This window comes from Triticum urartu, chromosome 4A, assembly GCF_056163025.1.
Source record: "Triticum urartu cultivar PI428250 chromosome 4A, HENAU_Tu73, whole genome shotgun sequence".
Classification (NCBI taxonomy): Eukaryota; Viridiplantae; Streptophyta; class Magnoliopsida; order Poales; family Poaceae; genus Triticum; species Triticum urartu.
The window spans coordinates 359,484,772-359,499,189 of NC_141876.1; positions in this window are offsets into that span (position 1 = coordinate 359,484,772).

Sequence of the window (14,418 nt, forward strand, 5' to 3'; positions counted from 1 at the left end):
GGACCATTGGAGGAGTCACATACCGAAGAACAATCCCCCAAAACAGTTTTGGAAATGGAGCTTTGCACAAGGAGATCGAAAATGGCAGGAAAATGAGGAAGAACACGGGTTTGAGCTACGGGATGATTTTTTCTGGAGGAAGACGAGGTGGATGGGTGCTGGAATAAGTTGAGGGAACCCACATGGGGCCCACAAGGCAGGGCGAGTGCCGAGGGTTAGGGCATGCCTTCCCCCCTTGTGGCCCACTGGTGATGCCCCTTGGTGTGTTCACTGCCAGAAATTCTCAATATTCTATAAAAAATTATACTAAATTTTCATGGCATTTGGAGAACTTTTATTTTCAGGACATTTTTCATTGCATGGATAATTCAGAAAACAGACAGAAAATACTAATTTTGCTTTATTTATTCTAAATAATAGAAAGTAAAAAGTAGGTACAGAAGGTTGTGCTTTCTAAATTCATCCATCTCATGCCCATCAAAAGGAATCCATTAACAAGGTTGATCAAGTCTTACCAACAAACTTCTTTCGAATGACATGAAATCGGAGAATTTTCGGATAACATTAGGTTACCTCAATGGGGATATGTATGTCCCCAACAGTAAGAATATCATATATCTTTTTGATAGTAGGTAGAGAGAATTCAAAACCTCCAATAGTAATAGTTGAAAATTTTCTAATAGAATTGATACTATGAACTTGAGGTTTTTTCTTTGGAAAGTGTACCATATGCTCATTACCATTAACATGAAAAGTGACATTGCCTTTCTTGCAATAAATAACAGCCCCTGCAGTATTCAAAAAGGGTGTACCAAGGATGATCAACATATTGTTGTCCTTGGGAATAACAAGAATAACAAAGTCCGTCAAGATAGCAACATTTGCAACCACAACAGGCACATCCACACAAATATCGATGGGTATAGCAGTTGATTTATCAGCCATTTGCAAAGGAATTTCAGTAGGTGTCAACTTATTCAATTCAAGTCTATGATATAAATAGAAATGCATAACACTAATACCGACTCCAAGATCACATAAAGCAGTTTTAACATAGTTTCTGTTAATGGAGCACGGTATAGTTGGTACTCCTGGATCTCCAAGTTTCTTTGGTATTCCACCCTTAAAATTATAATTAGCAAGCATGTTGGAAATTTCAGCTTAAGGTGCCTTTCTTTTATTTGTAACAATATCTTTCATATACTTAGCATAAGGAGACATTTTAAGCATATCGGTCAAACGCATACGCAAAAAGATAGGTCTAATCATTTCAGCAAAGCGCTCAAAATCCTCATCATCTTTTTTCTTGGATGGCTTAGGAGGGAAGGGCATGGGTTTCTGAACCCATGGTTCTCTTTCTTTACCATGTTTCCTAGCAACAATGTCTCTCTTTTCATAACGTTGATTCTTTGATTGTGGGTTATCAAGATCAATAGCAGGCTCAATCTCTACATCATTATAATTGCTAGGTTGAGCATCAACATGAACATCATCATTAACATTATCACTAAGTTCATGTTCATCACGAGATTGTGTCTCAGCATCAAAAATAAAAATATCATTTGGATTCTCAAGTGTATCTATAACAGGTTCACTAGAAGCATGCAAAGTCCTATCGGTTTTATTTTTCCTTTTATTACTAGGACTAGGTGCATCAATATTAATTCTCTGAGAATCTTGCTCAATTCTCTTAAGATGGCCCTTAGGATACAGAGGTTCTTGGGTCATCTTACCACCTCTAGTCATAACCCTAACAACATTATCATTATTCTTACTATTCAACTCATTAAGCAAATCATTATGTGCCTTAAGTACATGTTCTACTTGAGTTGTAATCATGGAAGCATGTTTACTAATTAGCTTAAGATCATTAACAGTTCTACTCATATAATCACCCAGGTGGTGAAGCATGTAAGCATTACGTTTCAATTGTCTACTAACATAAGCATTGAAGTTTTCTTGTTTAACAATAAAATTATCAAACCCATCCAAGAATTGACTAGCAGACTTATTATAAGGAATATCACCTTCATCAAATCTATAAAGAGAGTTTACCTCTATTACCTGTGTCAGGTTATCAGGACCATGTATTTCTTCAATACGTGGTAAATTCTTAACATCTTTAGCTTTAATACCCTTTTCTTTCATAGTTTTCTTTGCCTCTTGCATATCTTCAGGACTGAGAAATAGAATAACTCTTTTCTTCGGAGTTGGCATAGGAGTTGGTTCGGGTAGAGTCCAATCATTATCATTACTCAATATATTATTCAATAGCAATTCAGCTTGCTCAATAGTTCGTTCCCTGAAAACACAATGAACACAACTACCCAGGTGGTCTCTGGAAGCATCGATTAGTCCATTATAAAAGATATCAAATATTTCATTTTTCTTGTGAGGACGATCAGGAAAAGCATTAAGTAATTGGAGAAGCCTCCAAACTTGTGGGAGACTCTCTTCTTCAATTTGCACAAAGTTAAATATTTCCCTTAAGGCAGATTGTTTCTTATGAGCAGGGAAATATTTTTCACAGAAGTAGTAAATCATATCCTGGGGACTATGCACACAACCAGGAGCAAGAGAATTAAACCATAACTTAGCATCACCCTTTAATGAGAAAGGAAACAATTTAAGAATATAGTAATAGAGAATTTTTTTTCCTCATGGGCAAATAGGGTGGCTATATCATTCAATTCAGTAAGATGTGCCACAACAGTTTCAGATTCATAACCATAGAAAGGATCAGATTCAACCAAAGTAATTAACTCAGGAACGACAGATAATTCATAATCCTTATCAGTAACAAAGATAGGTGAAGTAGAAAACATAGGACCATATTGCATTCTAGCATTCAAATACTTTTCTTTAAGCTTAGCTACCAGTTTCTTAAGATCATCTCTATCATTGCAAGCAAAAAATTCTCTAGCACTTTCTTCATCCATAATATAACCCTCACGTACAACAGACAATTCATATGTAGGGGGAGAATCATAATTTTCAGTTTCAATAATATCATCAGTTTCAGTAATTTCATTCTCTCTAACCCTAGCAAGTTGTTCATCAAGAAATTCACCTAGGGGCACGATACGTCTCCAACATATCTATAATTTTTGCTTGTTCCATGCTGTTATATTATCATTCTTGGATGTTTTACAATCATTTTATAGCAACTTTATATCATTTTTGGGACTAACCTATTGACATACTGCCCAGTGCCAGTTGCTGTTTTTTGCTTGTTTTTTACTTCACAGAAAATCAATACCAAATGGCGTCCAAACGCAGCTAAACTTTTTGGAGATTTTTTCGGGACTTGAAGACACCCAGTGGGCCAAAGAAGTACCAGAGGGGAGCTCCGAGGAGAGCACAACCCACAAGGGCGCGCTTGGGGGCCCAGGTGCCCAGGTGTGTTGTGCGCACCACGGTGGCCTCCCGCATCGCCTCTTCGCCCTATAAATTGCCAAATATTCCAAAAACCCATGGGGTAACCCTGGATCAGAAGTTCCACCGCCGCAAGGCTCTATAGCCACGAAAAACCAATCTAGACCATGTTCCGGCACTCTGCCGGAGGGGGAAATCATCACCGATGGCCATCTTCATCATCCCGGCAGCCACCATGATGAGGAGGGAGTAGTTCACCCTCGGGGCTGAGGGTTTGTACCAGTAGCTATGTGTTTAATCTCTCTCTCTCGTGTTCTTGAGATGTCACAATCTTGATGTATTAGGGGCTTTGTTAATATAGTCAGATCATATGGTGTTTTCCCCTCTCTATCTTGTTGTGAATTGAGTTTTCCCTTTGAGATTTCTTTTTATCGGATTGAATATTTTTATGGATTTGAGAGCACTTGATATATGTCTTGCATATGGATACCCATGGTGACAATGGGGTATTATATTGATTCACTTGAGATATGTTTTGGCACTCAACTCATGGATTCCCGAGGTGACATTGGGGTAATCTATGCATATGGGTTGATGCACATTCTCATCTTTTGTTTCTCCGGTAGAAATCATGGGGCACTCTTTGAGGTTCTTTGTGTTGGATTGAGTATTATAAATATGAGTTTGCTTTGGTGTTATTCTAGTACAAACTCTTGATAGATCGATCAAAAATATAACTTAGTGTTACTTTAGTACGAACTCTTGATAGATCGATCAGAAATAATAACTTGGTGTTATTTTAGTAGGAACTCTTGGATAGACCGATCAGAAAGAATAGCAACAAAGAATTTCTTCTTTTGTTCTCCGCTAGATACAAACTTTGGAGGGATTCTTAATCGCACTTTGAGGGAGGTTATATGATCCAATTAGATTAGCATTGTTGAGAGATTGCACTAGCAAAAGTACGGACCCTAGGCCTTATTTTCAAGCATTGCAATACCGTTTGTGCTCTGTTTTATCAATTGCTACCTTGCTGTTTTTTATTGTTCTTATTAAAAAAATCAATATCTACTATCCATATTACACTTGTATCACCATCTCTTCGCCGAACTAGTGCACCTATACAAATTACCATTGTATTTGGTGTGTTGGGGACATAAGAGACTTTTTATTATTTGGTTGCAGGGTCGTTTGAGAGAGACCATCTTCATCCTATGCCTCCCACGGATTGATAAACCTTAGGTCATCCACTTGAGGGAAAATTGCTACTGTCCTACAAAACTCTGTGCTTGGAGGCCCAACACGTGTCTACAAGAATAAAGTTGCATAGTAGACATCAAGCTCTTTTCTGGCACCGTTGCTGGGGAGGTGAGTGCTTGAAGGTATATCTTTAGATCTTGCAATTGAATCTTTTAGTTTCTTGTTTGAACACTAGTTTGGTTTATAAAAAGAAAACTAAAAAAATGAAATTGTGGTTGCTTCATATTATTCATCTCTGTAATGTCTTTCATGAAAATGATGGAAAGGAAAATTGTGCTCAGTTGATAGAAGAAGAATTCAATAAAATGTTTGGCATAAATGATGAGCATTATTGCAAGGTTGTTAGTATGAATTCTTTGAATATCCAGAATGCTAATGATGATTGCGCTAGTCATGAGAAAAATGTTTCTTATAAGCATGACAATTTCTGTGGAGTGGAAAGATTTTGTGAAGACGTGCCTTATAGGGAAGATAGATTTTGTAAGAAGCATATGCATGATAGAACCAATTTTTGCTCAAAGTGATAGATGAATTTTCTACAAAATTATGCTCTCTTTGTCCCATTACCTGTGAACTTTGCAATAAAGTTGGTCACCTTAATTTCCAATGCATGCTTTTTCATCATCGAGTTGTGTCCAAATATTGCAATGACTTGATCACCCTTGAACTTTATAATGACCTTTGTCTATTTTTGGGGAGTGAAGAATTGACACATAAAAATAGTTGGTTTGAAGTATTCATTCTCAAGGACGACATTGAAACTAATCTAAAAAATATCTATATGTTTTGCATGGTAGATTGCAATGAGAATGTTTATATTGCCAACTATAGAAATATGGGAAACCCAATATAATATAAAAGGAATACTAATGAAAGGTTAAAGATTTCCACTTTCCCTCCTATTGTCTCTCATGACGAAATAGGTGACGAGGAGGAGCTCCCTATTCAACCAATCTCATCAATAAGAAACTTGAAAAAATTAATTAAACCCACACATGATGTGGTGAAGAAGAAGAAAAGAAGAAAGAATATAGGTAAAAAGGTATCTCTCCCAAAGAATGTTGCTCCTATTATTTTTGTGCCTCATGAAAATGAATCAAAAATAATTGTGGAAGATGATGCACTTGATGATGATATTTCTTCTTTGTCTCATGGCACAATGCACGAGAGCACTATTGATGATGATTTTGTTATGCCTATTGCTTGTTGTGATAATTATGATTGGGAAGATAATGATACTTCTTATAATCATGGAAATCTTTTTGGCACCAACTTGGGAAATTATGGTGATAGCAATTGTTATACCGTTAGTGCTATTCATACTATTAATGATGAGAGTGATTATGCTTATGACATGCCAAGCCACAAGCTTGGGGATGCTATGTTTTATGAGAATGACATGTTTGAGAATTTATTTGCTGCAATTAATGTTTGTCCCAAGCTTGAGGATGCTATATTTAATGAAGCTGATCTTTTTAGTCCCCTTACTTTGAATGATCAAATTTTCTATGATGATTGCATGCCTCCTATCTATGATGAGAACAAAGTTGCTACTTATGATGATTATTGTGTTGATACCTATGTTATAAAAAGTAGTGATGATTATATTTATAAAACTTGTCATAGTTATGATTACCCTTTTCCTGAACATTAATCTTTTAATGTGGAAACAATTTATAGTATTTGAGTTTCATATGATACTCCCACCATTGTGAATGAGAAGAAATTTTCTTATGTGGAGAGTAATAAAATTTCTATGCTTGTGGATCATGAAAAGAATGCTTTATGTTATGGTTATAGTGATGAATATATTCATGATGCTACTGAAAATTATTATGAGAGCGGAACTTATGATTCATGATGCTCTCTGTATGTTTCAATTTTTATCTTTTATGCGAGCATCATTGAAATCATCATGCCTAGCTAAAAGGCATTAAAGAAAAGCGCATGTTGGGAGACAACTCAACATTTATCCCTACCGTTTCTGTGTGTTCACATGATTAAGCTATTGTAGTAATCATGTTTTATAGCTTTCATTTCAATAAAGTGCCAAGTAAGACATTTGGGATGGTCTATGGTTTTAGTTGATTTGATCTTGCTGAAAAACAAAAAAAATGTGCCCAGTAAAATAATTATCAATTTTTACAGAAGCATGATAAAATCCTGATCCTTTTTTCACAAGATTAATATATAAATTTCCCAGGCTGTCCTAATTTTTCATAATTTTTGGAGCAGCAGAAGTATGGTTATTGCCCATATCATTACAGACTGTTCTGTTTTTGACAGATTCTGTTTTCAATGTATAGTTTGCTTGTTTCCTAGTTTCTATGGCTTATATTGCTCAATATAAATTTTGTAAATGACAAGGTACAGTACTAACTATGTGAGAAAAATTAGGAATCTTGTCTTTGACAGTACCAAAGTGAATGATTTGCTTTATCATACTAACCTATCTCACGAAGTTCCGTTAAGTTTCGTGTGATTGAAGTTTTCAACTTTTGGGTGAGATATCGATATGAGGAGAATAAGGAGTGACAATAACCTAAGCTTTGGGATGACCAAGGCACTACAAGTTAATATTCAAGGAAGATCCAAGTAACTAAGCTTGGGGATGCTCCGGAAGGCATCCCTCTTTCGTCTCCAACATTATCGGTAATCTTACTTGGGGCTTTATTTTCATTCATCACATGATATGAGTTTTTCTTGGAGCTTCATTTTGTTTTTGTTTTTATTTTCTTGCTGATATCTATAATAATGTTTTGCATCTTCTACTTCAATAAAAATGTCAAGCATAGCCTTTGCCATGCTTATTTTGCAAGTATACATGTTGCTGTTTGAAAACAGAATGTATATCGCAGTTGAAAAAATTCCCTAGAAAAGTCAGAATGTGATAAAATGTTGAAACTTTTTGGACAATAAGCCATGACAATTTTTTTGGAGTGTGTTAATTTTTTTACAATTTTGGACTTAAAGAAGTATTGATATCCGTGCATTCTTTACAAACTGTATTGTTTTTGCAGATTGTTGTTATGTTTGCATATGTTTGCTTGTTCAATGATTCTATTTGAGGATAGAACTATTAAATATGAAGAGGCATTTAGTATGCAATTTTGAATAATAATTTTTGTGATTTTCTACAGTAGAGAATGATAAGGTGTTGCATTGATTTATACTAACGTATCTCACGAGTTCTTATTGAGTTTTGTCTGGATGAAGTTTTTAAGAATTTGGGAAATCGTGATATGAAAGGAATTAAGGAGACAAAAAAGCTCAATCTTGGGGATGCCCAAGGCATCCAAGATAATATTTCAAGAAGTCTCAAGCATCTAAGCTTGGGGATGCCCCGGTAGGCATCCCACATTTCTCCATCAACAATTATCGGTTAGTATCGGTTGATCCTAAGTTTTTGCTTCTTCACATGATGTGTGCTATTGTTGGAATATCATTTTATTTTGTTTTGCTTGCTGTTTCAATAAAATACTTAGATCTGAAAGTTTTAAATAAGAGAGAGTCCTCGAATAGCTACCCATTTACATAACTACTCGCTTGATCTTCACTTATATCTTTTTGGAGTAGTTTGTCATTTTCTCTCATGCTTCACTTATATTATTATAAGAGAAGAAACAATTTATGCTCATGTTCTTCACTTAAAATTTTTTGAGCTTGTCAAAAGCAACATATGAAATTAGTCCAAAGTGATAGATATCCAAGAAGGATATAATAAAAACTTTCATGAAGATTGTTTGACAAAATAAACTTGATTCCTTGTAATAGTTTTGCGATATGGAGATAATAATATGTGAGTCATGTTGGTGAGTAATTATGCTTTAGTAAGAATATTGGTATTAAGGTTTGTGATTCTCTATGCAAGCACGAAAGTCAATAGTTATGCAATGAAATTACATCCTACTTGTGGTGCATTATTTGGTGTTAGTTATGCTCAATGCTTGTTTATGAGAATTTTTGTTTCTTGGTTGGTTGCTTCTCAATCTATTTGCTAGCCTCCATTTGTACTAAGTGGGAATACTACTTGTGCATCCAAAATCCCTAAACCCACTTTTTCCACATGAGTCCACCACACCTACCTATATGCGGTATTCTCGTGCCATTCTAAGTAAATTTGTATGTGCCGTCTCTAATTTTCAAAATAAATTTCATTTTTGTGTGCTCGTACCACTCATGAAATGGTAGGGGGTGGCTGATATTTTTCCATGGTAGATGTGTTATTCTCAAGATGAGTGTTTATTCACTTGTGATTGCACGAGAGTACGACAAAGGTATTAGGGATGCCTAGTCCCGAAATGAAAAATGAATTTACTTTATGTTGTCCAATAATAAATTCCTTGGAAAGTGTTGGTATGGATGGCACCCGTGGATTCGGTTAGCCGTGGAATGTGAAAGTATGGTGGAAAAAGGAATAAACTTTACTTTCTGTTTGGGAACCGCCTTTGATATATCTAGCATGGAAAGTATTAGAAACTACTCGATCATTTTCGTTGACAGGAAATGAATGCCACCCAAAATGTTTTATCTCTATCTTTTTTCGCTTTGAGCTCTGGCACCTCTACAAATCCCTACTTCCCTCTGCGAAGGGCCTTTCTATTTACTTAATGCAATTTTTATTTTGAGTCACCATCTTCTCTTATAAATGCAACACTAAGGAGCATTTGGTGTAGCTAATATGCGAGTGTGTTTCATGAATGGATCAATGATTGAGCATGATGGGTTAGGGATGACTTGCTTTAGTATTGATATTTTGAAAGATATGGTTGCTTGTTGATATGCTTGAGTATTGAAATATTCATGTCAAAACCAGACTATTATTTTAAACCATATAAAAGTCCATATGTTGATGCTACAAAAGAAAATAATATGTGATGAACATGTTAGGCAACATTCCACATCAAAAATTATATTTTTATCATTTACCGACTCGAGGACAAGTAGGAATTAAGCTTGGGGATGTTGATACGCCTCCAACGTATCTATAATTTTTGCTTGTTCCATGCTGTTATATTATCATTCTTGGATGTTTTACAATCACTTTATAACAACTTTATATCATTTTTTTGGACTAACCTATTGACAAAGTGCCCAGTGCCAGTTGCTATTTTTGCTTGTTTTTTACTTCGCAGAAAATCAATACCAAACGGAGTCCAAACACAACAAAACTTTTTGGAGATTTTTTATGGACCAAAAGACACCCGGTAGGCCAAAGAAGTACCAAAGGGGAGCTCTGAGGAGAGCACAACCCACCAGGGTGTGCCTGGGGGCCCAGGCGCGCCCAGGTGGGTTGTGCCCACCTCGGTGGCCTCCTGTGCTGCCTCTTCGCCCTATAAATTGCCAAATATTCTGAAAACCCTCGAGGTAACCCTAGATCAGAAGTTCCGCCGCCCCAAGGCTCCGTAGCCATGAAAAACAAATCTAGACCCCATTCCGGCACTCTGTCGGAGGGGGGAATCATCACCGGTGGCGATCTTCATCATCCCGGCGGCCACCATGGTGAGGAGCGAGTAGTCCACCCTCGGTGCTGAGGGTTTGTACTAGTAGATATGTGTTCAATCTCTCTCTCTCTCATGTTCTTAAGATCTCACGATCTTGATGTATCGTGGGCTTTGTTAATATAGTCGGACCATATGGTGTTTTCCCCTCTCTATCTTGTTGTGAATTGAGTTTTCCCTTTAAGATTTATTTTTATCGGATTGAATACTTTTATGAATTTGAGAGCACTTGATATATGTCTTGCATATGGATACCCGTGGTGACAATGGGGTATTATATTGATTCACTTGAGATATGTTTTGGCACTCAACTTGCGAATTGCCGAGGTGACATTGCGGTAATCTATGCATAGGGGTTGATGCACGTTCTCGTCTTTTGTTTCTCCGGTAGAAATCATGGGGCACTCTTTGAAGTTCTTTGTGTTGGATTGAGTATTATGAATCTGAATTTGCTTTGGTGTTATTCTAGTACGAACTCTTTATAGATCGATCAGAAAGAATAACTTAGTGTTATTTTAGTACGAACTCTTGATAGATCGATCGGAAAGAATAACTTGCTGTCATTTTAGTACGAACTCTTGGATAGATCGATCGGAAAGAATAGCTACAAAAAATTTCTTCTTTCGTTCTCCGCCAGATATGAACTTTGGAGTGATTCTTCATCGCACTTTGAGAGACGGTTATATGATCCAATTAGATTAGCATTGTTGAGAGATTGCACTAGCGAAAGTACGTACCCTAGACCTCATTTTCAAGCATTGCAATACCGTTTGTGCTCCGTTTTATTAATTGCTACCTTGCTGTTTTTTTATTGTTCTTATTACAAAAATCAATATCTGCTATCCATATTACACAAGTATCACCATCTCTTCGCCGAACTAGTGCACATATACAAATTACTATTGTATTTAGTGTATTGGGGACACAAGAGACTTTTTATTATTTGGTTGCAGGGTCGTTTGAGAGACACCATCTTCATCCTACGCCTCTGACAGATTGATTAACCTTAGGTCATCCACTTGAGGGAAAATTGCTATTGTCCTACAAAACTTTGCATTTGGAGACCCAACATGTGTCTACAAAAATAAAGTTGTGTAGTAGACATCATGGCATAATATTATCAATCAAAGAAGTAGTATCATCATAAGCATCATGCATAGAAGAAGTGGTATCATCAATAAAATGCAACATATCATAATCAATAGCAGGTGTAGGTGTCGTAAGCTTACTTAAAACAGAAGGTGAATCGAGTGCAGAGCTAGATGGCAGTTCCTTACCTCCCCTCGTAGTTGAGGGAAAAATCTTGGTTCTTTCATCTTTCAAATTCCTCATAGTGATCAACAGATATAAATTCCAAGTGACTTAGCGAATAGAGCTATGCTCCCTGGCAACGGCGCCAGAAAAAGGTCTTGTTAACCCACAAGTATAGGGGGTCGCAACAGTTTTTGAGGGTAGAGTATTCAACCCAAATTTATTGATTCGAACCAAGGGGAGCCAAAGAATATTCTTGAGTATTAGTAGCTGAGTTGTCAATTCAACCTCACCTGAAAGACTTAATATCTGCAACAAAGTATTTAGTAGCAAAGTAATATGGAAGTAACAGTAACGGTGGCAAAAGTAAGAGTAGCAGTTTTGTAGCAATTGTAACAGTGGCAACGAAAAAGTAACGTAGCAAAGATCAATATGTGAAAATCACGTAGGCAATGGTCAATGATGGATAATTATGTCGGATGTCATTCATCATGCAATAGTTATAACCTAAGGTGACACTGAACTAGCTCCAATTCATCAATATAATGTAGGCATGTATTCCGAATATAGTCATACATGCTTATGGAAAAGAACTTGCATGACATCTTTTGTCTTGCCCTCCCATGGCAGCGGGGTCCTATTGGAAACTAAGGGATATTAAGGCCTCCTTTTAATAGAGAACCGGACCAATGCATTAGCACTTGGTGAATACATGAACTACTCAAACTACGGTCATCACCGGGAAGTGTCCTGACTATTATCAGTCGGGGGTTGCCAGATCATAACACATATTAGGTGACTATAACTTGCAAGATATGATCAAGAACAAAAAAATATTCATGAAAACATAATAGGTTCAGATCTGAAATCATGGCACTTGGGCCCTAGTGACAAGCATTAGGCATAGCAAAGTCATAGCAACATCAATCTTAGAACATAGTGGATACTAGGGATCAAACCCTAATAAAACTAACTCGATTACATGGTAAATATCATCCAACCCATCACCGTCCAGCAAGCCTACGATGGAATTACTCATGCACGGTGGTGAGCATCATGAAATTGGTGATGGAGGAAGGTTGGTGACGATGATGGCGACGATTTCCCCTCTCCGAAGCCCCGAATGGACTCCAGATCTGGCCTCCCAATGAAGAACAGGCGGTGACAGCGGCTCCATATCATAAAACATGATGAATCCTTCTCTCTGATGTTTTTTCTCCCCGACCGTGAATATCTGGAGTTGGAGTTGAGGTTGGTGGACCTTCATGGGACCCACAAGACAGGGGGGCGCCCTCCACCTTTGTGGACAGGTGGTGGGTCCCCTCTGGTTGATTCTTTCACCAATATTTTTTATTTATTCCAAAAATATTCTCCGTGAAGTTTCTGGTCATTCCGAGAACTTTTATTTCTACACAAAAATAACACCATGGCAATTCTGCTGAAAACAACGTCAGTCCGGGTTAGTTCCATTGAAATCATGCAAATTAGAGTCCAAAACAAGGGCAAAAGAGTTCGGAAAAGTAGATACGATGGAGACGTATCAGTGCACAATCGACATCTTGCAGAGGAAATGTGATGAGCAGTTTGCCATCCGCCGTGCAAAAGATCCAGAGTTGCTCGGCGGCATGCTCGACGACCCACCCGAAGAGCCACCATCACCAGTGCTCATCAAGAGCCTGATGCCCCGCAAGGAATGGGCAGAGGACCTCTGTGATTCAGTCAAGACATTGCCAACCTGCGGCTTCATCATTGCCGGCGGCGGCCATGTCAACCTTGATCCCGACGATGTGGTGGCCAGGCTCAAGCACATCCTTGGCGGAGTTGACGTCCCCGACAAAGTAGAACATCACCAACGTGGTATCTTGAGGATGCGGGTGATGGACGGAATTTGCTATCAGGCCAGAGACATGGAAATGGAGCGGTTCCGCGGAGATGTCATGCGTGGGATTGCACGCTGTCAAGCTCTTCTGGAAGAGGCCCAGCAGCCCCAAGAGCCTCCCAGCGCCAGCAGCAGGCCGAGGCGAGTCGGGATACTTGGAATGAATGGCCGCAAGGGTGCTATGCTGATCATGGAGTCTGAGAAGACCGTCGTTGGAAGGCCGCCAACTCATCCTTTTAGCCTATATTTTATTATAATTGTATGCATATGTAGGTCGTGGGTGTTTTGGGTGTTGCCACATGTGGCATTTTAAATTATCCTGAATATGTAAGACAATTATTAACCGTTTCCATTGTAAATTTGCCTCAACGGCGACCAGAGCGCACGCAGGGACGCTGGAGCGGAGCGCTTCGCGGCCGCCTCAATGGCGAGCAAAACATGCGGACAGACATGAGCAGAGGGCGCCGCGACCGCCTCAACAACGAGCAGAGCATGCCGAGGCTGCCTCAATGGCAAGCAACCACGTGGTCAACCTTCTGGCACCCCGTGGGAGGCACGACGACGCATCCATCGGAAACGATGGTGATATCTTGACCATGTGTGATAGTGGGCAGAGACGTACACATACATCTGAGAACGCGAGCCTACATACGCCATCTGGGGACCGTTTCGGCCTTCTGATACGTGGCATACGGTTGATCCATAATAACTGTTTGTGATGAGCCAGAACAATAGAAATGGGCTTTGTAGGCCCAGAACCATCAATAAATTTTGACCTTGTTTCTCATCACATTGTAGATTACAACGCAATAAGTAATTGCAAATTTGTTCACACTGATCAAACCAATATGTGTTCACACTTAGCACCGGGCTATAAAAACCACCCACTCAAAAATTACTTCACATTTCCTCTCCTCATCACCCACAAAACTGGTCTTTCCTGTCTAGTCATTCCGCCATAACCGGTAGGAGGAGTTTCGGGTGGACATATAACCAAGGAGCAAAGACCAAGACCGTGAAACCACTAGAGAGGTCCCGCCGCCATGCGGCAACCACAGCAGAGATGTCCCGGCGCGCCGCGCAGCCCTCAAACAAGCTCTCGCCGGCATGCAAGGGCTCTCACAAGCGCACTCACCACATCGGTGGTCGCGA